The sequence below is a fragment of the Callorhinus ursinus genome, unplaced genomic scaffold, assembly GCF_003265705.2.
Source record: "Callorhinus ursinus isolate GAN/ISIS: 27379988/994484 unplaced genomic scaffold, GSC_fseal_2.0 scaffold9, whole genome shotgun sequence".
Taxonomy (NCBI): domain Eukaryota; kingdom Metazoa; phylum Chordata; class Mammalia; order Carnivora; family Otariidae; genus Callorhinus; species Callorhinus ursinus.
The window spans coordinates 26,540,177-26,567,832 of NW_027397071.1; the positions used below are offsets into that span (position 1 = coordinate 26,540,177).

The window sequence follows — 27,656 nt, forward strand, 5'->3', positions numbered from 1 at the left end:
GTACCATGCTGTCTTAATACTGTAGTTACACATGAGGCCTTACTGTTGGGAAGAGGGATTTCTCCCACTTCCTTTTTGTTTTTCAACATTGTTTTGGCTACGCGAGAGCCTTTTCCTTTCCATATAAATTTTGGAATAAACTTGTCAAGGTCAGCAAAGAAACTTGTTCAGATTTCGATGGGAATTACATGAATACTGATCAGTTTTAGGAAAGGACTGTATTCTTTTTCTTGCAGCAGAATTTTTAGAGAGCAAGGTTTAACCAAAGCAGTTCTAAAGTCTTACCTTGTTAAACGTTTCTTGCCTGAGATATACTTTTACTTATACTTTCTAGCTACAGAGAAGAAACCATGTGGAAAAACTGGGCAGCTACAGTTGCTGCAGGTTCACTAATAAACTTTGTTCCAACCTATACTCCTGGAAACTAAGTAGACTCAATACTTTCAATTGGCTCCTTTAGGGCACACTGTAAACTCCTTGGGATTCCCCTGCTGTCTTGAGAAAACAGAACAGAGATGGCTGAAGAGGAGGTTGTACTTCTTGAGTCTGTGAGAACCAAATGTTTACTTCATTCCCTCGATCCTTACCTCGACTTTGTCAGAGACAGAGGATTGAATGAACTTGAGAGAATTGTTCCGGGGCGGGGAGATGCGGTGGCGCAAAGAGGCTGGTTTTGTTGAAGGTCTTTTAAAACCTCATGCACCAAGGGGGACCTGGGAGGTGCAGTTAGTTAAGCGTCTGACTCTTGATTTCAGTGCAGGTCATGATCTCAGGGTCACGAGATTGAGCCCCTCGTTGAGCCCCTCGTCAGGCTCCATGCTCAGTAGGGAGTCTGCTTCTCTCTCTCTCTCTCTCTCTCTCTTTGCTCCTCCCCCTGCTCATGCTCTCTTTCTCTCTCACACTCAAATAAATAAATAAATCTTTAAAAAACCAAAAAACCAAAACAAAAAACCCTCACGCTCTTCAGTGTCTGTTCTTCATATTTCTTGTCCGTTAGGGAAGCAGCTGTCAACATGAGGAACTCCTTTTCTTCATCATCACTCTTCCTCCCAGTCACACCCTTTAGTTCTCCAATCTGTTTTTATTTTTAGTCAGTGACTCAGATATTTGGCACGTTAACGTTCATGGTAACACCAGATGAAGTGAACCCAGTTGCATTTCTGTCCTCATCTCAAAGTTGGCCCCAAACTAGTTCAAAGAATCTCTGATTTTTTCTTTGGCCAGTGTAGGCTCTGTGCGTCCCTTTAGTGATCTGCAGCATCCCGGCTTTTGTGACATCCAGAGACCAGCAAGGACACATTTGATGAAAGGGACTACATACCCGGCATCTGCCCTCAGAACAACATAATCTTGGGGCGCCTGGGTGGCTCAGTCATTAAGTGTCTGCCTTCGGCTCAGGTCATGATCCCAGGGTCCTGGGATCGAGCCCCGCATCGGGCTCCCTGCTCCGTGGGAGGCCTGCTTCTCCCTCTCCCACTCCCCCTGCTTGTGTTCCCTTGCTTGCTGTGTCTCTCTCTGTCAAATAAATAAATAAAACCTTTAAGAAAAAACAAAACACCATAATCTTGATAGTGACAGTTTTCTTAAAGCACCCCCAGTGCTTTAAGATGTTCTTTAATTCTGAACTATGTAGAGGTAATCGAAAGATGTGTGGAGAACGACTAACTCCCCATGTGGAATGAGCACTATATCCAGTTACCTAAACAGTTAATTGTATCAGTAACATCCAAATGTGGTAGCCACACAATAAGCTTCAAGAAGTGTCCAGTGTGTTGTCAGTTCAAATATCTGATTTTAGGGAATTAGTAACACCCTTCATCAGATCTGGCTAAAGAAATGACTTTACCCAAGCTCAATAACCTCTTTCTCAACTCCTTCCCCCAGTTTTCTTTCTGTATTACTTACCCATCCTCTTACGTCTTCTGCCATGTGACATTGGAATGGTTCCTTCTAAATGTAAACTGTAACTGATGTGGTCATCTGGTCCCATGTCCGCCAGTCATTCCTTCCTGTGAGAGCATCTCTAGGGCCTGTGGGCTGGACCGTGAAGAAAATGAGGGTGGAGTGTTGCTGAGCTAACCCAGCAGCTATATATTCTTTCTGTATTCTCTCCTTGGACAATGAGAGCATACAGCTGCCTTGCTTAGGGATTAGAGAAGCTTGTAGGGCAGGGCTCAGGGCTATGGAAACAGTAATACTCATGTGACTAAGGCATCCACTGTCTGTCCTTTGCTAAACTCACTTCCATCACTAATGCACAAATTACAGCCATCCTCCTCCCCCACCATTTCTGCCCCAATTACCTCCTCCCAGGCTGGCCCGGCTCTCTCCCAAGATTTGCCAGAGGAAGAGGGGATCTTTTTTGGTATGCACAGGAGAGCCCTAGTTTCCTAGTTACACTACTCGGTCCTTCCTTGTGGCAAGCTCCTTCTACTAATTGCAGAGAGCTCTGAGTTCACAGGGTCTCGCTTCTTTCACTGCTTGCTGTCTGCAGAAACAGGCCCAGCTGCTATTTGGGGGATGGTATCTCTCATTGACATCTGCGTGGACTCTGTCTCTGTAGACTGCAAGGATGTGAGTGGTTTTTATGAGAGTGGCTTTTATGGTAGGAAGTGAGAAGCTTCCAGATTGCACATAACCTAAAACAGGTTTTCCTCGCTGAACAGAAGTCATTGATACTTCCTGTGTTGCAATAACAAACACCCGTCCTTCGGGCTCATTAGGGATGTGGGGCTGGGGGGATTGGAGTGGGAGGTGGGGGGCTACGCTTTCACGCTGAGTCCATCTACAGAACACTTCCTACTGGTCCCTTCCTGCTTCTATAATCTTGGCAGTACAGAGCTGCCACTGTTCCTCTTCGCCGAGCCCTGTCTGTGCTCAGCACCTCCCGTGAGCTCTCTAATTTCCCTCTTCCTTATGCAATCCAGCTGCCTGCTGAGGCTTCTCTCCCTGTATTTACAGCCATCTAATCAGCTGGTAATTTACTTTCAATCAGTGCCAGATTGGGCTCCTCAGATTCATATCTCTTCTTTCGTTTAGTGAGGAAATGATTGCCTTTCCTTTTTACCATTCGCTTTTCATATTAGTTGCCATGTTGTGCTGATCAATAGTCCTTTAAATGGGAAGGTATAACCCACGGTTCAAGAGAGCTTTTGTCCCAAGCTGTCCCAGTTAAGACTTATATCACAGGCAAGTTCAAATACCTGGGACTGAGGGAGGGAGGGTCTTTCACACCCAGTCTTATGTCCAGTGCCTCAAGTTCTTGAGCGGTGAGTGTCAAATCTAGATTGCTAGAAATTTCTTGTTATTTAATTCCAAGCAGGAATTCATTTCCTTGCAGGCTGCCTGTAAGGACCATTCTGAATGGTTAGGGATGGAGGAAAGGTGGTGCAGGGCTGTGGCTAAGGTGGCTATCCCTAAGATTTTAGCTATATCAGGTTGAAGAGGTTGCCTGCTAAAGTCTCGAAAAAAACTGCAGCCTATAACAATAACAGATTATTTTTGTGGCTTTTGAGGCTGGTTGAGTCGCGTGGAAGAGAAATTAAATCGAGAAGATGAAGAGAACTGACAAGAGGAAAGCCAGAGACTGAATGAGGGCTGAGGGTCAGTTCAAGTGCATCCACCCACTTTCCCCTCATGCAGGTGTTGGGATGCTTTGCTGGACAGGGGACGTGTTCTCAAATATGACTGATGTGAGTGATCTGTCGGTTTTACGTCTCTTCCAGAAAAGATCTCCTGCGGGACACCATGGGGCTGGGAAACCCTTGCCTCCTGCCCACGCCTCCAGCTACTTGCTCTTACCAGAAACCATCATGCTCTCTCTGGCTCTTGAGCCTGAAGATGTCTCCCTCTTCCCAAACCCATTAACATTAATAATTATTAATTATAATAAATGATATATTGAAAATATATTATATTCTTTACATTAATATATGTTAATAAAATGTTTTTGTACATTTATATACTAACATTGTGTTATTATATAATAATATCAATATATTATATATAACATACAAATTAATAATAAATAGGTATATTATATAAGAATTTTATTTATTTATTTGGTCTTGGTTTTATTTTTTAAAAATTTTTTAAAGGTTTTATTTGTTTATTTGACAGAGAGATAGAGAGTGCACAAGCTCTCAGCAGGCAGAGGGAGAGGGGGAAGCAGGCTTCCCACTGAGCAGAGAGCCCGACACAGGGCTCAATCCTAGGACCCTGGGATCATGACCTGAGCCGAAGGCAGACACTTAACCGACTGAGCCACCCAGGCATCCCTGGTCTTGGTTTTAAATGGGAACTTCTTCAAGCTGCTTTCCCTACCTCCAAACCCTCCAGACCCTGGTCAGGTGCTCCACCTCTTTGCCCTTAGGGCCGTGTACTCATAGATAATGTGCATCCATGTACCTTTTTGTATTCCTCATTCGATTGTAAGCCTAACATGGAAGACAGAAGGGATGTGTATAGTACAAGATCTAGCACACTGAGCCAACCAAATCGTTGCTGAGCTTGGTTATGGAGCTGTAGCCAGGTTGGTACATCCAGTGTCTAGAGGGTAGGGAAGGGCCCTTCTTAAGTCAGGTAGCAGTTACTGAGAGTGTTTCCCATGTTGGGTACATGATTTCTCCAAAATGACCAGAGCATGGTTGGAACCTGAGGGTAGGAGGTGCTCAAGAAGCAGGAGAGTGAGCAGTCAGTCATTTGGGAGATCTGTCCTCAGAGTTTAGTGGCCTAGCCACCAGTCTGGGGTTTAGGGTCAGGGCTCTTCTCAGGGGGAGGGCTAACAAGGGAATGAGGGAATAGCAGGCCCCCAGCTTAGGCCTGGTTCTGAGCCTGGGCACCTGAGGAGGAATACCAGGCAGCACAGGATCCCACTGGTTGCCACTGGGACCATTGGATCCTGGCTGAGCTCAGCAGCAGAAGCGGATCCATCCGTTTTCAGATATGCTAAGGCCATGGGGCCAGAAAGGAGACTCAACTACACAAAGTCTGTTAAGTTCTTCCTATTCTTATAGCTCAGAATTGCCTCTAGGGCTTAATAAAAATGAGATTCCTAGGCTCCACCTTACAGTTACCAAAACAAAACATCTGGAGATGAGGTCTCAAGTCTGAGAATCTTTAGTGGGGTAACAATGGGCTCTGACAGGATGAACTAGAGCAGGCAGAACCAGGAAAATGAGGTAGAGTTCACATTGGAATCAGCAGGCAATCTCTCCCATCTGTGGCCTAATTCTGCCCATATTCATTTGCTAGGGCAGCTGTAACAAAGTATCACAAAATTGGGTGACTTACACAACAGAAACATGTTGTCTCACAGTTCCAGAGGCTGGAAGTCCAAGATCAAGGTGTCAGCAAGATTGCGTCCTTCTGAAGCCTGGGAGGAAGAATCTGTTCTATGCTCTCTCTAGCTTCTGGGGGTTTGCTTCCAATCTTTGCTGTTCATTGTCTTGCAGAGGCTCACCCCATCTCTGCTCTCATGTTCATATGGCATTCTTCCTATGGTGTGTCTGTCTCTGTGTCCAAATTTCTCCTCTTTGTTGGAGATAAAAGTGTCATTATTATTGGATTATGATCTTCTTTTAACTTGATTACCTCTATAAATACCCCATTTCCAAAAAAGGTTACATTCTGAGGTACTGGGGACTACGGCTTCAACATATCTCTTTGGGGGGACATATTTCAACCCATAACACTGACCAAGTGGGAGAATTGGTTGGGGAACCGTAGAAAGGTAGTAGGTTCTTATAAGAGTCCAAAATTTGAGAGCTGCTTCTGACACGCTCTCAAAACTCTTAAGTTTGAGAGGGACACCTGGGTGGCTCAGTTGGTTAGGCCTCTGACTCTTGTTTTTGGCTCAGGTCATGATCTTGGGGACCTGGGATCGAGCCCTGCATCTGGCTCCATGCTCAGTGGGGAATCTGCTTGAATTCTCTCTCTTTGGCTTCCTCTGCCCCTCCCCCCACCCACAAGCACACATGCACACACGTTTTCTCTCTAAAATAAATAAACAGATCTTTTTTAAAAAAGATAACATTTGGAAATTTCTGGAAAAGAAAAAGAAAAATTCACAGGTATAATCGAAAGATCCACCATGAGACATAAGTAACTCTAAAAAATAAAATTCTGATAACACAAGTGAAAGTGATCCTGAAGGAATTATTGTGCCTGCAAAGAGAGTTCTTTGGTGAGTTCTTACTGTGAAGAGTCCCTGGTGTTGGAAGAACTGTTGGTGGAAGGAGTACAGAAAAGCACAATAACCTGTACAAGGAAGCTAAGAGTGAAACGCATCTTATAAAAATTCTGAGGGCAATAAAATGAGCTTTGTTATACATGTGTAGAGCAAGGAGAACACATGTGGAAGAGGTGATGGATGTTAACTAAGCTTACTGAAGTGATCATTTTGCAGTATACACATATATGAAATTGTTGTGTTATATACCTTAAACTTATTATACAAGGTTATATGTCAAATATACCTCAATAAGGGGCACCTGGGGGGCTCAGTCAGTTGAGCGTCTGACTCTTGGTTTCGGCTCAGGTCATGATCTTGGGGTCATGAGATCGAGCCCCGTGTTGGGCTCAGCGTGGAGTCTGCTTGAGATTCTTTCCCCCGCCCATTGCCCCTCTCCCCGTTCGTGCACATTCTATCTCTCTCTCTAAAAATAAATAAATATGTACTAGAGAGAGCACGTAAGTGGGGAGAGGAGCAGAGGGAGAGGGACAAGTAGATTCTGCACTGAGCGCAGAACCCAATAACCCAATGTGTGGCTGGATCTCACAACTCTGACATCATGACCTGAGCTGAGATCAAGAGTCAGACACTTAACCAACTCAGCCACCCAGGTGCCACAGTAAATAAAATCGTTAAAAAGCCCACAAATAGGGGTGCCTGGGTGACTCAGTCATTGAGTGTCTGCCTTCGGCTCTGGTCATGATCCCAGGGTCCTGGGATAGCGCCCCGCATTGGGCTCCCTGTGCAGCAGGAAGCCTGCTTCTCCCTCTCCCGCTCCCCCTGCTTGTGTTCCCTCTCTTGCTGTGTCTCTCTCTGTCAAATAAATAAAAAAATCTTGGGGCACCTGGGTGGCTCAGTCGTTAAGCGTCTGCCTTCGTCTCAGGTCATGATCCCGGGATCCTGGGATCGAGCCCTGCATCGGGCTCCCTGCTCAGCGGGAAGCCTGCTTCTCCCTCTCCCACTCCCCCTGCTTGTGTTCCTGCTCTCACTATCTCTCTCTCTGTCAAAAAAATAAATAAAATCTTTAAAAATAAATAAATAAATAAAATCTTAAAAAACAAAAAACAAAAAAACAACGCTCCCCACAAATATACCTCAATAAAACTGGAAAAGATAAGTAAATGTGATTTGAATAACTAAAGAAAGAAAGAAATATTGATTTTTGTTTTTAATAAATGATTTTTATTATAAAAAGATAAATGTGGAAGAGACACTATATGGAGCAGAAAGTATATCAGCAGATGACAGTAGGCATCTGTCCATTTTGTTATGGATTCTTTAATAGAAAGAATAAATTTCAAATTGTAAAGGCAGATCAAAGATAGGGAAAAAAGGAAAAGAAGCCAAATATAGATGAGATGACAGAAAAAAAATCACCTAGCTGTCTTCAATGAGTTAAACTATTTATACTAGACTAGCAGTTGGTAAATTTTTTCTGTAAAGGTGATATTTCAGACTTTGTGGGCCACATGGTTTTGGTTGCAACTACTCGACTCTGCTTTTGTAATGTGAAAGTAGTCGTTGGTGATTTAGAAACAAACAGGTGTACCTCTGTTCTAATGAAATTTTATTTATGAAACAGGCAGCCAGCCAGATCTGGGCTGGGCTGTAGTTCATAGATCCCTGCACCAAAGCAATGACAACCCCAGGACCTGAAAGAATCACTCTTGGTCATCCCTGAGGAGTCCTGCAAGAAAGAGCAAATACCTCGAATCTGGAGAAGGACAGAGGATAAGAAGAGGAGATTTTAAAATTTACAATCCATTTAGTTTAGCATTGATTTCTGGCACATTTCCAGAACAAAGTATTAGATAATCCCATTCAACAAATATTATTTTAATACCTACTGAGCACTGTCTAAATTCTCAGTGGTAACAGCCTTTGCCCTCAAAGAACCTTTAGTCTCAAGGAGAGAACAGGTGATCTTGTAAGAAGTGATTTCAGGGGTACTGAATGTTCTGAAAAGGGAAGGGTATGGGGCAAATGGTCTAAACAAAGAGATCTGACTTAGTTTAGTGGGGGTCAGAAACCTCCCTGAGAAACTTGAAATTTGAAGTTTGAGGAGTTAAGGTGGAGGGGGACAGGGTAAGAAAGCATTCTAAACAGAAGGAAGGACTCATGCAAAAGCCCAGCATCAGAGGGAATCCTCAAGGCATCGAAGTAAATGGAAACGTGTACAAATGGCTGGAAGTGAGAAGGAGAATGGAGCAGGACCAGCTGAGCAGCAGGCCGGAGCCAGGCTCAGGATTGTGGACTTGGTTATTTCTCTGCTACAATACTGGCAAGAGTGGAAATGAAGTAATTGACAAAATTTTGTTCTTAGTAAGATCATATTGGCCCCACTCATCACATTCCCCTTCCAGATGTTCAGAAGTCAACCTCTTAGCTGCCTCTCCTTCTAGTCCTAGCACCTTCCAATCATGCCCCACTCCCATGCATCTCTTAAATTCAAATCTGAGTATATCACACCCATGCTTAAAATCCTACAATGGATTACCATGCTCCTTGGGACTTCATATATTTGAATTTTAACAAGGTATTTAATTCAGTCTTTTATGATGTCTTTGGGCAATAAACTGAGTTGGTAGCTGGAGGTAGAGTCTTTAATGGAATACTGTTAAAGGTCTTTAATGGATTGCCATGGGCTCACGTAAACTCCTCTGAAGTCATGGCATTCAGACCACGTGGCCTGCAAGATCTCGAAATCAGTTGAATAGAAGAAGAGAAGAATCACACTGGCTCTTTAATGACTTGGCCCAGAAGTGACATCACCTTCATTTATAATCTATTGGCCAGAGGTAGTCACATGGCTCCAACCCAATTACAACAGAGTCTAGGAAAAGTAGGGTAAGGCATGGCATATTTGGTAAGAACTGTCTTTGCTAAAGTGTGCTTGTTGAGTCTATGTATGTCATAAAATGTGGGTGGTTAGTTAATATGCCTGATAGGAGAATTAGCATTCAAAAATACTTCAACCAGGTAAAAGAATATATCTAAACTAACAAAGAGATATTTAAGAGGATTCAATATATAATCCTATACCTAAGTTAAATTAAAAATGAACCATTCTAGTACAAGGTGAAAAGTATCTTGCTTGACGCATTTCAAGTTAAAGAGAAACATACAAATGGTTTTAATTAACTACATATGCAATATGAATCATCAGGGTCTGCCAAAGAAACCTAAAGTAATCATAGCAGCCTTAATGGATGTATAGAGTTCACTCTAAAGTAGATAACAATTGCCTTATTCTCTTGGCTGGTTGGAACACACTTGCAAGTGGGTTTAACATCAGGGGCTACATTTAAAGAAGAAATCTAGGAATCTGGAATGAATCCAGAGGAATATAAGTGGGCTAGGAAGGGTTGTTGAAAGATATGGGGAAAACACTGGACTGGGAATTAAGAGGTTTAAGTTCTGGATCTGCCACTTCCAGGTGATGCCGAGCAGAATCCATTCCCTACCCAGCTACACTTCAACCCCCTAAACCTCATCTTCCTCCTGGGTAAAGAAGGAGATCTGGACTTGCGTTTCTGAAGTCCTTGTCAATTTGAAAGTTTGGCACCTATGAAATTACGCTATCTGAGTCGAAGGAATCTAGGGATGTGTGGCCTACAGCAGGAAATACTGAAAGGGGACATGAAAACTTTTTAATTATCTGAAGGATTGTCATGAGGAAAAGGAATTAGATTTGTTCTGTATGTCATACAAGAACAGACCTATGGCCAGAAGAAAGAGGATACAGAGAATATTATGAACACTGGTACTTCCTAATGATGCAATGGATTTCCATGTGAAGCAGTGACCATTTAGGGGAAGCAGGATATAAATTCCCTTCCAGCCCCTCCAAAAGTACTCGGTACAATCATACATATTGGTGTGAGAATTGTATTAAAAATTCCATCATGAGAACATGTACACACCCGTAGGAATTTCTTCAGACTTACCTCCAATCCACCTACTCTATATTCCTCATCCATCAGCATCCTGGGTATCTTCTTGTATGGCTCAGTATCCTTTATTCTTCTTTTGCTTCTGCGAATGACAAAGTTATTTGGTCCTCTTTTTCCGGGTCTTAATGTTGGCCCCTCTTTAAGATGTGACTTTATCTGTCCTTTGATCTTTCAGACCACAACTTTGGGCAATAGGTACCACAGTCGGTGATCTTTCCTAGCTAAAAGAACAATTTGCAATTAAATTGCTATTCATTTGGCCCCATCTGACATAGGAGGTGTATAGAACACAGAAGACTCCTTATCAGCACTGCACAGAAGTATCTTACATTAGGTGGGAGCTTGTACTTCATGACCACTAATGTCCCCCTTTATTTTCAGATTCCTTTTTTTTAAAGACCCATTTATTTATTTTAGAGAGAGAGAGAGAGAGTGGGACATAGAGGGAGAGGGAGAGAAGCAGACTCCCCCTGAGCTCAGAGCCTGACAGAGGGCTTGATCTCATGACCCTGAGACCATGACTTGAGCCCAAATGAAGAGTCGGATGCTTAACTGACTGCACCACTCAGGCGCCCCTTATTTTCAGATTCTGTGACTTTCTTATTTATATTTGTCACTGTTCACAGAAAGGGTAATACCTAGAAAGTTTTCAGTGATTCTTTGTCAATAGTAACGCTCTTCCAAGAACACCACCATTCAGTTAAGTCACATATATGTAGAGATACTTTTGCTCCTTGATTTTGCCACTGAACTACCTTCAGCAGATCATAGGCAGCTCTTGGAGCAGTGGAGATGAGCTAATTCTTCCTCATTTACCTTCTTGTCTGGTGTCCTCTATGACCAACGGGAGCCTACGAAGTACAGCCAGCTAGAACAGAAGTGGGGTAGGATTTGTCATGGAACAGTACTGATGGCCACATGATCAAACCATGGCTTTGGCCTCCTTGACCCTTTGAGCTAACCAAGAGTCAATGCTGTTCAAAGGATTGTTGGGAGGAAATTATAGGCACAGTTTTGTTGATCCTGGAATGATTCAATTCCAGTGGAAAGTAGCAGAAGGCTAGGACTCTGGCCCATACATATTCTGTATAGTGGATTTTCCTCTTCATAGAGATCCTATAAAAAAACCCCAAATCTGATCATATCCTTCCACTAATACTCTTCAACTGCACGTATAATAATATCCAAACTCTGTATCATGACTTAAATAGTCTGATTCCTTCCCCTCTCTCCAATAGTTACATTTTGAAGGCAAAAACCTTCTCTGTGTCCTGCTACATCTGCAGTGTTGAGAATAGAACTTGGCATATACTTTAATAACTATTCATTGAATAAACGAATCTAGACTTGACTTCCAAAGAACTTTACTAAATTTATATAATGGAATCTCTCATCACTAAATTCTAAGAAATTCTATCCTCACATCTCCATTATGCTTTGGGGATAAAAAGCATTATTTGGATTAATAATAGAATAGCTGAAGAAGTGAAGAATAATGTCATGTCCAGTTCAAACTCCTTGGGAGAATTTGGTTGGGAGAATGGAATTACCCAAGTTGGACTCTGCCCAGCACACCAGGCTTAAGTTATTGGGTAAGAGTACATTAGAAAAATGAATTTGGCAGCTGACGAAATAGTCTCTTTATGTGGAAATAAGTGACCTTGGATTTAGTTTCTTTTAAAGGCTGGCTTTCTCTGGCAGGGGCAAGAGATGATACTTTGAAAGAGCCAGCATTTTGCAATGATAGCAGCAGTACCAGGAAATTTGTGGGTGGTTATAGAGTGTCTATTTCTCAGCATCCATTAGGGTAGGAATGCAGTGGACCAAATCTACTTTTTGTTTTGCCAGCGGTTAGCCTCTTCACTTGGGGAATCCCCCATGACTGTGGCTGACTGTAGTCCAAGATTCTTGAGCTGCCCTGAATCAGATACCTATGGGCAAAAAGGAAGACATTTATTGCTTCCTTCCTTTTTCTCTTTTTTTTCTTCCCCCATTTAATTTCCCACGTTGTCAGTGAATGAGTCAAAAGTTCAATATTTTTTCCGCCAAGACTGACTTTGGAAAAGCCAATGCAGTGCATCATACTGTTTCTAAACTAGTTCATCGTGACATTCTGGGATTTTGATAGGACATCTTTTCTGTGTCAAGCCATCCCAGGGTAGCTCATACCCTTTGTTCACTTTTGACAAGATATATGGAAGGCAGGATGATAACAGAGCAGGATGAAAGGGAGAAAGTGATCTTAGGAAGGGTGTATTCATGGCCATTGGGTGCAGAGGGTGCAGACAGAGCTGAGGGAGTGGTAAAAGGCCTCCTTGTCTGAATACCCCATATTCCAGCAAGTCCCTAAGGCTGGAAATAATTTAAACAGTGGAGGCCTTCTTTGAGGTATTTATACTCTCTGCTAGTAAGGTCATAAGTAATCACCTTGATTGTGAATCCAGATAGAGCATATGGTGTCAGTCATGTCGTGATTTGAAGGAAACCACCCCAAAATACCTCCTCCACCAGCTGGTCTGGTGTCTACAAACTCTACTCACATCCTTTCTTTGTGTAAAAGCCCCATCTCTCAAAAACCCTGAGAAAATGCTGTTATTTCATCTGGGAGGGGATGGAGGTCAGTTGACAGGATCAGGCTTGGTTTATTTCGCTGTCAGAGAAAAATGCAAGTGTAATTTTAACTAGGAAGTTTGGAATGGGGTGGGAGAGGTAGGTCTGCACCAGCAATTGCTCTTGCAATGGAGTGCTCTGGGAAGGCAGGACCAGCAATAAAAGACACTTGTTTGGGGGAACCAGTGAGATCAGTCACAGATTAGTGACAACATGTGCAACCTATGAAATAGTTATTGCTTCACTGCTCCCCTTCAAATTTCACCCAAGAACATCTCTTGTGGCCACTCTAATGGAAAACATGCAGGGAAGGGAGTTCTGGGAAATGTAGTTCAGCCTCACCAAGTTAACCCTTATCAAGCCACCATTCCAGGTCAGCTGATTCCATATCTTGTGGCCTTTCCATAACACCACATTGTCCCTTTCCAAATAAACTTTAAGTTACTTGTTCAACCTTTAAACCCACAAAGGACATTCTTCCTAGTTCCATCTAGTTTGAGTATTGATACCATTACAGGCCTCGAGAGGAGCTGGCTAGTGGCTAGGGGGCAGCATGCATGAGAAAGAATAGGAGTTCAGCATCTTCTAGAGTAGATCCAAGAACAGGCTAAACTCTGGCTGCAAAGGAAAAAGGTCTCATCTGTGGGGTGTATACAGTAGGAGTCAGGCATTTTGTTCTTCATGTATGTCTAGCCCTGCAATACCCCCTCTCACATAGCCAGTCACCAAGTACAATTAGGCAGTTTCCGTCCCACACAGAGAGGTCCAAACAAGGGGAGGGGATTAGGAGTGGCTAAAATATAGCCCTGCTTCTCTCACCAGGCTCAGGGATGCTTCAGCCTTGAGGAATGAAAACTTTTCCAATCCACGGGCTTAGAAGAGGCAACTTTTTACAGTTCACACAAAGGCGCTCGATGTGTAACTGTGCCCCTTGAATCACTTGCCTATAGCTGTCTCATAAGACTTCTCTTCTCCCTTGAGAAAGCCACTGGACTTCAGACTGCCCACAACTAGCTCAGCTCCTGGCCTCCCTGTGTGGAGCTTGAGTGTACCTCCATGTGAGGAAAGAAAGAGCTGAGATGAAGAAACCAAACAGATAATTTCACACTAGTCCTTTCAAAGCATCAAGACAATGACACCTTCATCACGACTTTGAAGAATTCCTCCTTTCTCTTTTGAGGGTCAGCAGAGCATTTCAATAAGAAAACTGAGCTTGAAATACAAGGATGTGTGTGTGTGCGTGTGTGTGTGTGTGTTGTAGGAAGTGAGGTAATGCAAGTACATTTTGAAAGAACCAACTTCCTATCAAGATGGAAGGCAGACTGTTGATTGATTTGGGCTATATATGGCCTGTGAGCTCATATAGCAGGAACACACCTTGTCAGGATGCCCTGATAGCTTACTATGTATTTAGGATGATTTTTTTCTTTGCTGCCTGAAACAGCTCAGTTCTGCCTCCTCTAGCACTTCCAGCCTTTTGCTCTGATGCTCCTCGGAGCTTCTGCTTTGGTTCTATATATAGCCCGGCACCCTCCTGCTGGTGCTATTGTAGGACGGCTAACTGGAGCTGGTTTTGGGCAATTCTTCGTATTTCCTTTTAAGCATCAAATGAAATACTGAAAGTTTTTAATGCTTGTGATTAGAATGACTATGGAAAGTACAATTGGCCCACACCAGATTCTGCTCTAAGAATCAAAAAGAGGTGTACCAGTTGGCTAACATGCACATAGCATTGTTTGAAGGGCTCTCTGATGGAGACATGATGAACCATCATTATATGGTGGTACTGCAAGTTATTTAGGGGGCCTGGCATAGAGTTATTCACACACCCACATCCATAGGCCCAACCCACAACAGCAACATGATGCTACACGTGTTGTTGTGTTCCGGGGTCCTCACTAATTCTCTCTTGTCTGCTTCCCTTTCTCTCCTCTCAGGAACTTCTTCATTCTTTACTCTTAGAACCTTGCAGCATGGAATAATGCAAATAATCATAACCAACATGTATTACACACTTGGCATGTGTAACCATTTTGCTGAGCACTTTACAGAAATCATTCATCCAATAAATATTTCCTGAGGACTATAATATGTTAGAAAATGCTCCCAGTGCTGGGGATACAGAATAAAACAGACAAAAATCCCTACCCTCATGGAATTTACATTCCTGAGGGAGATAAAGAGAATTTTAAAAGTAAAATATTGGATAGGGAGAAGATGGTACATGCTTTGTAGAAAAACCAAGGGAGGAAGGGTGCTAGGTAGTATTGGTGAGGGTCCAGGAGGGGAGTGTGGCTCTTTTAAATAGGGTGAATGGTGAAGATTTCCTGAAGAGTGATCCGTAGGACATCTCTGTAGGACATGTAATATTGTTATCTTCATTTTACAGGTGAAGAAACTGAGGCTTAGCATATAAAAACTTTTTTGTAAAACCAGATCTCTTATTCATATGTTAGAGTCTATCTCTCCCAGAAGTATTTGCTATCACTTTCTCCCTAGCTGCAGAATGCAAAGCAATTGTACACAGTTGAGGAATTGTAACATGAGGGTTAGGGATACGCCAAAGGTGTGAGATAGAGGAAAAGTTACATTTCCTGTGGCTCCTATAGTCACAATGGCTTAGTCGGCCTGCTGACCCGGTCTCCCTCTTGAGGGAGGATCAACCTCTGCATGATGCTAGGCAGGGTTCTGTGGCCATAGAATAGACTTAAAAAAGAAATTGCAGCCAATTTTTAAAAGTGGATTTTAGGGGCGCCTGGGTGGCTCAGTCAGTTAAGCGTCTGCCTTTCGCTTGAATCGTGGTCCCGGGGTCCTGGGATGGGGCCTCGCATCGGGCTCCCTGCTTGGCGGGGAGCCTGCTTCTCCCTCTCCTCCTGGCTCGTGCTGTCTGTCTCAATCTCTCAAATAAATAAATAAAAATCTTTTTTAAAAAGTGGATTTTACTTTTTAGAGCAGTTTTAGATTCACAGCAAAACTGAGCAGAAAGTGCAGAGAGTACCCATACACTCCCTGCCCCCCCCCCACAGCCTCCCTGACTATCCACAACCTGCTAGACTTTTTATTTACTCCTTCCCTGTCTTGCTTTTTTCTTAGGAATGAAATCTGGGCTACAGATTCAAATAATATTACTCACTAGACGCCGAGTCCCCCCACGCACACCTGGGCTGCCCTGTCTGTCGGGGGCCTGCCACTGTCCCTCCTACATGGGGGTCTGGTGCCTGCACAGGGGGTCAGAAGGACACACAGGGATCGCAGACAGATGGCCGGGTTCCTGAGTGCTGGCATACCCATAAGCTGCAGCTGAGGCCATCCCCGCTTAGTAGCCCTGTCAACTCAAGCAACTTTCTCCTCCAGGCCAAGGTTGTGATTTCTTTTCTAGGAATTTCCCAGCCCTGGATTTCCCCTTTTGCTTTTCAGTTTCTCATCCTAAGTTGGCTCTGCTTGCCCTCCAGACTTGCCTAAAAACTCCTTATTTAATGTTGAGCCTTGAGTAAAATTCTCATCTGCCACAGCACGCTGAGTCATGGTGATGTGACTCCCCACTGACTGGGAGCTGCCTTTCAGACGGTGGGCTTGCCCTGTGGCTGGCAGGAAGCAGCGTCCAGCCAGACGCCCACACCTCTGGGCAGAGCCACTTCTAAGAAGCTGTCCGGGTGGAAATGTGTCAGCCAGCAGGAGGGTGGAAGAGAGGCATGGGGGTGGGAATGACATCATGCTGGATTTGAGGGGAGGTCATGCATGCTTGAGCTTGACATTTTAGGGAAAAGGAGTTGAAGTCATTGATGAGCTTTCTTTATTTGAGAGTCAGGGGATGAGGTCACACTTGGGTTTACCTTATTCCGGAGAAGAAAGAGTGATATCATGCTGCGTGTCCCTTATTTGGGGTTCAGAAGTGAGGGGAGAGGGTACACCATACTAGAATGCACCTCATTTAAGAGGCTGGGGATGTGGTGAAGCTTCTTAGCCTCCACGTGGAGGTTTGCCTTCCTCCTTGCAGAGCTTGCTTTTCCTCACCTCCAGAAAGGAATCTGGGGCCGAAGCACCCCCAGCTCCCTTGCCATCACTTTGCCTGACAGATGCTCCGCCTGGGACTGGGCTCGGAGAACCGCACAGAACTGCACCTGCCTTCCCGTACAGACAGAGGGCGCTGCGCAGAAGCAGGAGGCTCCATCAGGCCACAGGCTTTTATTGTTAGGAAACAATAAAAGGTAGGAGGGATCACATAAATTATTCACATTCACTCATTCATCCCATTCAACAAATAATTATTGAACATCAACTATGTGCTAAGCAGTAGGCCTTGGGGATACAGGCAAGTTTGGCTTTTGTGGAGCTTAAATTAATATTATACACTGTACATTTGAATTCTCCAAGGTATCTAATTATAGCCACAGGAGAAGGGGGAGGGGGCAACAGATGAGTCCTGCTGCCCCCTGAGGCAGGATTAGACTTACTAAGTTGAGCTCTCAAAATCGTGAAATCGCTCATTCATTTTTATTCTTATCATTATCATATCATTCTTAATTCACAGTCACTTTCTAGAGATTTTTCATTTTCTCCTAAAAGTCAAAGGCAGAAGAATTTCTGATTAGCTGAAGTTTCTGGTTGTTTAGTCTCTGGTAGAAGCATTCCTTGCCACTGCCTCTGTCTCAGCATCTGCTTAAAATACATATTAATATAAGTAGATCTGTTTCTTTACAGGCCTTTCATACTGTCCTTCTCCCTTTCATACTGAGACCTACAAAACACCCAGTCCTGCCCCACACTGGTGTGGTCACGGAACAGTAACCGTCAGAACAGTCTTCCAGGACCTCTAGTTGCCATTGCCTGTCATTGACTAACTTGCATCTCTTCTTCTAGGTCTAAACCCCATTACCCACCCAAGGTCACCTTAAAAATAGAAGATGGCTTTCTCTTCCTCTAAGGATCTGCCAGAACCAGAGGAGATGAAGAAATCATCGCTAACTAATGAAGTTTCCAAATGTCAAAACAGAAATCAGTCCTGTCACTAAACACAACTGGAAGTGAAATGTGTGAGTAGAGTTGCCTAGACAGTTCATCTGCGAGTCCCAGGAGAGTATCGAGGGAGATTCAGGAGCAGAGAAAGGCTCCTGCTGTGACAGTAAGTATGAGGCTTGACTCATAGGAGAGGAGGAATGGGAAAGACAGGAAATGCCTTTTCTTTTTTAAGAAAAATTACCCAAATCAATTTGTTTTTTAAAGAATGGCATGTCATCAGCCTTATCAGGCACTTTTTTTTTTAGAGAGAGAGAGAGAGAGCACACATGGCAGGGGGAGAGGGAAAGAGAGAATCTTAAGCAGGCTCCATGCCCAGCGCAGAGCCCAATACAGGGCTCAGTCTACTGACCCTGGGATCATGACCTGAGCTGAAATCAAGAGTCAGATGCTTAACTGACTGAGCCACCCAGGTGCGCCTCCCCCAATATATATATGTATTTATTTAAGTAGGCTCCATGCACAGTGTGGAACCCAATGCAGGGCTTGAATTCACAACCCTGAGATCAAAACCTGAGCTGATATCTAGAGTCAGACACTTAACCGACTGAGCCACCCAGGTGCCCCCCAAATCAATTTAATTAACATTGAAAAAAATATAAACAAACCCTGGTATGGGAAAATATCATAAACAAGATAATTAATATATACACAGACAATAAGGAGAAGTGTGGTGCCTATGATACAGTATAAATATGCAAATAGCAAAACCCAATCCCCTTCCCAAGGACAGAACCAGCAGGTCTCCCTGCCATTTCTGGACCTCCCCCACCTCCCACCTGGCCCTCAGTGATGAAGTTCGCCTCTGATGCACAGCCATCACCCTTAGTCATGGAGAGATCTATGAGCCTCCAAGATGAGCTAGAGGAGAAGGGAGGTGGCAGGACACTTACTCCTCCAGGGAATTACCAGGCAGAGTAGGATACTAGACATTTGTCCAGACTACACAGAGATGTGCCAGGCCCTTGGAAGCCAGATCTCTGATGCTGACCTGCGAGCCTTGGATGGGGTCCAGTATTCCCAGTCTATATACGTAGTCACCCTCCCTTTTTCCCTTCCTCCCTCCCTTCCTTTCTTCCTTCCCTCCTTCCTTCCTTTCTTCCCTTCCTTCTGTGTAGTAAGTAGAGTATAAAGAACATAATTTAATCTGTTTCAGTTGATAATAAAAATCCTTCTGGAATTTCAGATTCAGCATTAGGAATTATTTTCATCAGTTATAATGACAGATACTGATGTAGAAAGTCTGGAGACTAGTCTGAATTGTCAAAACCTTGAGAAATGTCCTGAAAGTTGGTTGTCAGAAATTCTTAATTTACAGTCACTTTCTAGAGATTTTTCATTCTCTCCTAAAAGTCAAAGGCAGAAGAATTTCTGATTAGCTGAAGTTTCTGGTTGTTTAGTCTCTGGTAGAAGCATTCCTTGCCACTGTCCTCTTCTTTTCCAGATACATCAGGGTTAAAGTAATGGGAAGAACTTAACAGGGGGAAAATGTCTTCTATTTATATAAACCATCCACATATCTGGCTGCAAAATCATCTTCATATACATAATTATCTCTGGTTGAAACATTTTATCTCAATTAATTAAAGCACTTCTGCTGCTCCCAACAGCAGGGAAGAGTTTCTGGAAAGGACTCCAAAGTCATTTTGCCTCCTTAAAAGCTCTGTGGTCCACACGTCTAGACTGGTAAATGCCTATCACCGCTTTAATGACTCCATCTAGTATAACAGAAGTGTGGCAATTACATACTTTAAGTAACTTCTGTTATAATTGAACACTACCTACATAATTAACAATCTCAATTAAAAAAATGTTTTTCTATTTTAAAAGCCACAGAATTTCATTGTAGAAAAGTATAAAATACAGAGAAACAAAGAAAAAAATAAAAATCAACTAAGTTATAAATACCATTAATATTTTGGTGAATATCCTTCAGTACTTTTTTCTATTCATACAATTGTTTACTATTCAACTGAAAGCTTACATTCTCATAGGGATTTGATTTTTTTTTCCGCTAAAAAATAGATCCCAAACATTTTGCCCATGCAGTTAAGTATTCACATGCAACAGGACATTTAATGTCTATGTGGTTCTCAGTTGTTAGATGTAATTTATTTAATAAATCTATTGAGAACCTCAATTAGATTGTTGTCATTTTTTTCACCGTTGTATGTAACCCAGACTTGGATAGCATTGTGCATAAATCTTCTCAAGAATCCCTAATCACTTTTTTTTAAAGATTTTATTTATTTATTTGAGAGAGAGAGAGAATGAGCAAGGAGAGGGGCAGAGGGAGAGGGAGAAGCAGACTTCCTGATGAGCCGGATGCAAAACTTGATCCCAGGACCCTGGGATCATGACCTGAGCCGAAGGCAGACGCTTAACCAACCGAGTTGGTTGGCCAGACGTCCCCTAATCACTTCTTTATGGCAAATTCCCAGAAACAGAATAGCCGGCTGACAGGGATTAAACATTTTCAAGTCTTTTGCTAAAAATACTGCCAAACTGGCCTCCAGAATGTATGGATGTATATACATTCATTCTCTTAAAGACATTTAAGAGAGTGACTCCCATTTTCAACAACATATGGTCTTTTACTAATTTGGTTGTTGAAAATGGGAATCCCATTTTCACCGAAAGGACTTTGAATACTAGAGGGGTGAACCCTGTTTTATGCATTTAATTGGCTATTTGTATGCGGGCTCTGGGGTATGGTCCATTCATGCCATCTACTCAATTTCCTTCTGTGAGGGTTATCTTTTACTGCTTGGTTTGTAGGTAGCTAATTGGTCTTTTCCACAGTCAGACCATTTCCAAAGTTGAATTTTATGGCAATGTTTGTTTTACATGCTTCCTTTTTGTCAAAGTTCATGGAAGATGAACCCATGCTAAAAATTGGCCAAATTATTTTGCTTCTTAATTTACAAGTAATCTTTTTTTTCTAAGCCAAGTCATGTAATTACTCCGTTTTGAAATTTTGTAGTGACTCCTTTCCACCTTTATTTATTTATTTTTTAAAATATTTTATTTCTTTATTTGACACACACACACACACACACACACACACAGAGAGAGAGAGAGAGAGAGAGAGAGAGCATAAGCAGGGGGAGAAAAAGGCAGAGGGAGAGAGAGAAGCAGGCACCCCACGGAGCAGGGAACCGGATACAGGACTCGATCCCAGGACGCTGGGATCATGACCTGAGCTGAAGGCAGATGCTTAACAGAATGAGCCACCCAGGTGCCCTCCTTTCCACCTTTAGAATGAAAATGAAACTTACCAGAAAAAACGAGGATCTAGCAGCGCACCCCACCCGCCGCTGTGCTGTTTAATGCGGTAGCCAGAGTGGCTCTTTTGTTAACTGTTCTTATCACACACACACAGAATAATAATAAATAAAGACGGCAGGAGCAAACCTTTGGAGGTGATGATTTCCCAGTTGTATACTTATCTCCAAACTCATCAAGTTGAATACCTTGATTCTTCACAGTTTTTTGTATGTCAATCATGATGTGGAGAACAAAGGCAAAAGGAGATATAGACAAAATTAAATTTCCTTACAACTTGCAGCCCATTGACAAATACTTGGGACAGGCAGAGTATGACATTCCTCCAGGAACTCCCAACTGTCTTAGTGTTAATGCTTTGCTAAAGGCAAAAAGCAACCTTGGCTTGACAACAGCCAGACCTCCAGCATCCTGTAAGTCTTCTTTAACATAAGGAAATCGTTTTTGGAAACTTCTTTGTCTCTATCCCCCACAACTTAAAAGTATAAAACCAATAGCTCCTTAAAAACCCCAGTCAGTGCAGGTCTTTCTGCCCATGGATTCTATCCCTATGCTTTAATAAAACCATCTTTTTTGCACTGAAGATGCCTCAAGAATTTTTTCTTGACCATTCACTCCCAGACCCCACATCAAATCACATCGAATCATACTTCAATAAGGGGGTATTAAAGAGGGCACGTATTGAATGGAGCACTGGGTGTTATATGCAAACAATGAATCATGGAACACTACATCAAAAACTAATGATGTAATGTGTGGTGATTAACATAATAAAATAAAATTACAAAAAGATACAGTAGCCACTAGTCACATGTGGCTATTTAAATTTAAATTTAAAAAAAGAAATAAAATTAAAATTTAGTTCTTCACTTGCTTGATAACGACACGTAGCTTGTGGACATTTTGGACAGCACAGATATAGAAATTTTCCATCACTGCAGATAGTTCTGGACAGCACTGATCAACAGATTTCATTTTCCAGTCTCTGGGTCTGCTCCCTTCTACTTCTCTTGGCTTATGCTTGGAATCCCTTTCTCCTTTTCTTTGGCTCATTTCCACACATTCTTCAACGTACAGCTCAGATGTCAGCCTACTTTGGGAAAGCGTCTCCTGACCACGCATGTCCCTAGTCTGGATGGCAGGCTCTTCTATGACCCATAGAGTTCTGGCCACAGCGTGCCTGCCATGGCCAACCACGGACATCACTTCACTTGTCCTTGCCCCCTACCAATTCAGTGAGGGAAGAATACATGCCTTTAACTTTGGATTCCCCACGACCCAGCATAGTTTCTAAAAAATGGACAAAGCTTGGTGTACTATATGGACTGCCCACCATTTGCCCCACTCCGTGCAAATGCAATGGCTTATTCTTAAAAATTCTCAGGAACTAGGGGCACCTGGGTGGCACAGGGGTTAAGCCTCCAACTTTTGGTTTCGGCTTGGGGCATGATCTCAGGATCCTGGGATCAAGCCCCATGTTGGGCTCCCTCAGCACCGTGTGCTCGAGTTTCTCTCTGCTCCTCCCCTGTGTGTGCACACTCTTTCACTCTCAAATAAATAAATAAATCTTTAGAAAAAAATCTCAAGAACTAAAATGCATACAAAAAATTATGCTCCTTATTCAAGGAGCAACACATGTTTTAAAGAATAATACAACGATTATAATAAAGTAATGGAATACATGGGTGTACTTTATGAGCTGCCTCAGGGAAGATAGTTACAAGGGCAATACCATACCTTTTCTCCTGTTAGAGATATAGACATAGTATCTTTATGCTTCAACTTGTGTATCATTGGAAAAATTACAAACCATATCCTCTTAATAATTTTCACCAAAAATAAAAGACTATGAAAACTTATCTGTTATCATTAGTCTTCTGGAGTCTCTCTGGGGTCTTCATCTCATTTTCTTTCTAAAGTTACAGCATATTTTACTGGCAGAATGTGCATTTTTGAGCAACAGGCTTTTTTGAGCAACTGGCCCAAGATATATTTTTCCTTTTAAATTAAAAAAAATCACAATTAATACGTATTTCTTAGAGGAAAAAAATTAAAAAACTGTTACATATAAAGAATAATGGATAACTCAATCTTACCACCAAAGGACACTTTCTGTTTGCATTTGGCACATAACCCCCCAATTTTTTAAATCACAGATATATGTATTTTTTTTCTCGCAAAATTGAGATCATGCTGTACTTGGATTTTTTTTCAATTGACACATCATGAATAAGTTTTTATGTCAATAAATATGCCTATAACATAATTTTCAATGTCTATCTAGTGTTTCATTGTAAAAATGTACCATTTAAAAAAATCACTCTCTGTTTTTTGCAAATTTAGATGATTTCTAAATCTAAACTTCTTCTCGTCCCCACTCTTGAAAACAGTGCTGTGCTGTTTGGCTGTCCTTCTGACTAAATGTTTTCCAGAGATCTGTAGACCTGAACTTCTCCAAGGAAGAAACAAGCAATGCCCTTCTTTTGGGGTTTTAGAGTATGTTGGACAGAGGTGGATATAAACCTGCCCAGGCCAACCCAGGAACAAAGCAACCAAATTAATGGGTCCAGAGCATTATTCTGAGGTCAGTGGGCTGCTGGTAGTAGGTTCCCTAGAAAACAGTCTGGGGCAAAACTTACCTGCTAATGCCTCTTTGGGAGGTGGAATGGTAGGGTTATAAAAAAGAGGGAAAAAGACAATTGAGGCAGAGAAGGAGGAAAGTGAATACTGGTTAAAGAGTTGGTCACAGCTTCATGGTAGAATACAGCCAGTTTCTTGCTGATGTGAGACATCTCTAGCAGGGCGCACCCAGCAGTTGACTTTGGGGATGATCGGTAGGAGGGAGGAAGAATATATTTGCCCGCTCCCTATGGTCTCCTTTCTGTTTTTGGTTCAGGTAAATCCCACTGGGCATGACTCCCCCCACTTCTGGGTTGTGTCACCTGGTCCCTCTGGACAGCCATGGCCGAAGCAGTTTGACACTGGGGTGCTGTGCTTCCTTTGTGTCTGAAAGTGGTTGGAAGAGGGAGGGGCTCCCTGGGTCTGATCAGGGAGAACGCAGGTGATGGAGATGCTCCCACTGTGGCAGGCTCCTAGGGGTCCTGCCAGGATCTGAGTCTCACCCCGGGGGAAGCAAGGGAGTGAGAAATACACTGAGAAATGGTACTAGCAGAGGAGGGGACGACCTCTAGCTTTTCAACTTGTACCTTTCCTTGGAGGCCCATCAAAGCCCTTGGTTTTGAGAAAAAAGGGATTCTGTGGAGGGTTGTCCACACGAAACACCAAGACCCAGTCTCCCCAGGAGGTAGGACAGGAATGCAGTGTTGTAAAGGACGGGAAAAGGAAATTAAGTTCTGCGGGCAGGAAAGCTCCACCTTTCCTTTGGGGACAGAAAAAGAGCAAGAGGTCAGATGGGGACGCTTGGCTGAGCCAAGCCATGCCCTCCTCCACATCTCCTGGTCTGGACCATCCAGCCTGCAGGACAAGCAGGCAGCCTGGGCTCACCCAGGAGTGGGCTTCAGCAGGGGTGGGCAGATACAAAGTGTGTACATCCTCACATGCCTGAGATCAACAGTACCTCCAAATGATGACCCCAATACCCCAAAGGGCAGGGGCGGAAGAAGGAGGAGAGTTAGGTCCTGAGACTTACACTTAGAGTTCAGTTTAATTGAGTGGTTTCCTTTATGACTTTCCAGATTCGAAACAGAGCAAATTTCCTGCAATTAGCTGGGATATTTAAAAAAAAAAAAAGGCAGCAAAGCAAAGGAAGAAACTAGGGTGTGAAAGAAGAGGAAGAAGCAGGGACAGAAGAGAATGAGTCCACTGGGTGGTTTCCCTGAGGTGTCCTAATGCCAAGGACAAGTTCAAGCAACACTTTGTTTGTGAGTCTTATTATGTGTGGCCAAGTTTGCTCGGGGCATTGTCAGTCTGCTGACGATGCTTGGCTTCCCCTTGCAGCTTTTGGTTTTCTGCCGGACCAGATGGTAGTTTTTTTCTTTTTACAAGGATTTGAAAACAGAGAGGAAGGTCTCAGACAGACTTTATAAGATTATCCAGGCTTTGGATGTAACTGAGGATGGGCTTAAATTCTTTCCCATTTCCCATTGCCTGAAGGATGAGCTCAAGAGCTCTCTGGTACGGGTGGCTCATACAGGACACCCGCAAGCTGATCTACTATGTCTTCCCATCTGCACCTTCCATCTCTTCAGTGGCTCATGATCCTTCTCTGACACCATGTGGTCTTGCAGGCTTCTGTACCCACCCAGAAAGCTCTTCCCCCACAGTCCTCTCATTTCTCCCTGGGGTGTTGCTTGCATCAAGAGTCAGCTCAGGTTTGCCTCCAGAAAGTTTTCCTATCTCCAGGAAAATCTGACCACACCCTTCCTTGCACTCATGTGTAGTGTGAGCTCTTATAACACATTCTAGCTATCAAATACTTGGCTGTAATTTTCTGTCAGGTTAGGGACTGCTTCAAAACAGGGATCATATTCATTTTTGATCCTTCAGCACCTAGAACAGTGTCTGGAACCTGGAGTGCGCTTAGAAAAACGCAGTTGGTGGAGAAAGAGCCTGTGTTTCCAGAATACCACGTTTACGTACTTGCTACCCCACTCATCATGCTGCCCACGGGTACTGTTTCCCTGTGACTCTCCTGGCATGCCCCAGCTCCTTGAGGTCAAAGCTACAAGCTTACTGCCTTTAAGAAAATGTCTAGCACATCTAGGTGTTAAATACATGTTGGCTTTAGGAAAACATACAATACCGTAGGCTACTTCTTACGTTACCCAGAGTTCCGTTCCCAATCATCGTGATGCTAGCACATCTCCTGAGTGCAAGCACTGAGCTAGGCACATGACATGCGTCACACTACTAACCATCACAACAGCCCTTACGGTGGGGATCCCCTCCCTGCTGTCCATGTTACAGATGAGGAGACCATGACTCGAGGAGCGAAGGGCTTTGCTCCAATACACACATCCAGTGACAGAGGTGAGAGGTCAACTCTGGTTTGAATTCAGATGCTATGAGGTGGCCAGACTTTTGGCTTAGCCTTTACCCCGGGAATTTCCAACCACCTGTCACCATTTGAACTTCTGGAGAAAAGGGAACAAGTCATCCTTCCCTAACTCCACCCATGTCTCCTCACAGTCCCATAACTGCCACAGGATAGAGCTAACCATCCACTTGGTGGACTATATGTATGATTACATTGTCACTTCATGTTACTCTCTTGCTATCAAACCATGGGTCATACCATAGAGACCCTGAAAACAGCTATGACTTAGGGCTGAGGATACAGGTAGAATTTCCAGAGCACAGATTGTCTTTACCTTGACTGGAACCAGTACTAGTGATAAACTATGAAAATAGATGTATAATTTAGCAAGGACAGAGCTGGAGATCACACCAGCACGGGGATACATAACATTTTAGCGCTGTCTGGGAGGGGCGGAATACGGATGCCTTTACTATAAACAGAGACCAGAGAGTTTACATGACCTGCCTCAAGGTTATACATCCGGTAAATGGATAGTGAGGATTTGAATTCACTTTGGATTCCAGGGCCTGTGTTGGAAAATGGGGGCCAGACCTAAATTCTGGTGGGCCTTGAAATACAGGCTAAGGTCTACAGACTCTATTAAGAAGACAGCGAGAAGTTTTTGAGCAGAGTTGCTGTAAGATCAGAATTACACTTTGGAAAACCAGTCTAGCAATGGAGAAGAGGAGAAAGCGAGGTTGGAGGGATGAGCAGCTTGCGGGGAGACCATTCGGGGAGCTGTTGCCGGTAGTTGTGCTTAGATGAGGTTTGCTCTCAAACACATCAAGCCTGAGACGACAGGACAGGCGGAAACGCCCAGAAGGCAGCTGGAGGTGAGAGGCGGAGGGCGGTGGTGCAGGTGCAGGGGCGCAGCTCTGCGAGTTGCTATGGAAAGGCAGCAGACATCACCCTGAAAGGCATGAGGTCACTAAAGGCTCCTGTGAGGACCAAGGGGGACAAAGGGCTGAGGCTGAACCTTGGAGATTTGGCATATTCAGAGCGGAGGAGAAAGGCAGGGAATTTTGAAGAAGACGGGAGGAACGTCAGAGAGGGGCAGCCCAGAGCAAGGACTTGCAGCAAACAGGCTGACAAAATAATTTAACAGCAGAAGCCAGCATCCCCCTTAGGGAATTGCGCGGAGAGAGTCTCTGATAAGCTGCCAGGGTGGAAGAGGTGAGTGAGGAGGTCCACAGCGGAAGGCCACGGAAGAATGGGGAAAGTTACACTGCCCTGCACTGGACTGAGGAATTTGAGCTGGGGGCGGGGGGGTGTGGAGCAGACAAGAGAGAGGGGCTGGGGAAAGGGAAAGGGGGGTGGAGGAGAGGCGGGGAAGCGGGGGGAGGTGGAGGAATAGTTCATGGACAGGCCGAGGTCTTTTACAAATATAAGTCAGGAAAGTGGTCTGCGTGGTTCTCGTGAATGCTCCGCTCTCTCCCCAAACTTTCACTAGAGTCTCCCAAACGCACCAAAGCCTGGTGTGTGTGTGTGTGTGTGTGTGTGTGTGTGTGTGTGTGTGTGTGTG

At 43.6% G+C, this 27,656-nt stretch overlaps 1 protein-coding gene across 8 annotated transcripts in view; it reads right to left on the reverse strand.

Annotated features, from left to right (window-relative positions):
- LRRC8C (leucine rich repeat containing 8 VRAC subunit C) overlaps positions 1-27,656 on the reverse strand; it is a 124,092-nt gene that overhangs the window by 11,641 nt on the left and 84,795 nt on the right. For 6 of the 8 annotated variants that reach the window (XR_012379379.1, XR_003208405.2, XR_012379377.1 and 3 more), the window contains 4 exons: positions 21,226-23,094; positions 10,180-10,406; positions 5,293-5,532; positions 1,906-2,037 (listed from right to left, as the gene is read on the reverse strand). The gene's annotated coding sequence lies outside the window, so the exon portion shown is untranslated. The remainder of the gene's footprint in view (positions 1-1,905; positions 2,038-5,292; positions 5,533-10,179; positions 10,407-21,225; positions 23,095-27,656) is intronic. The other 2 variants (XR_003208402.2, XR_012379381.1) reach the window with 2 other exon arrangements.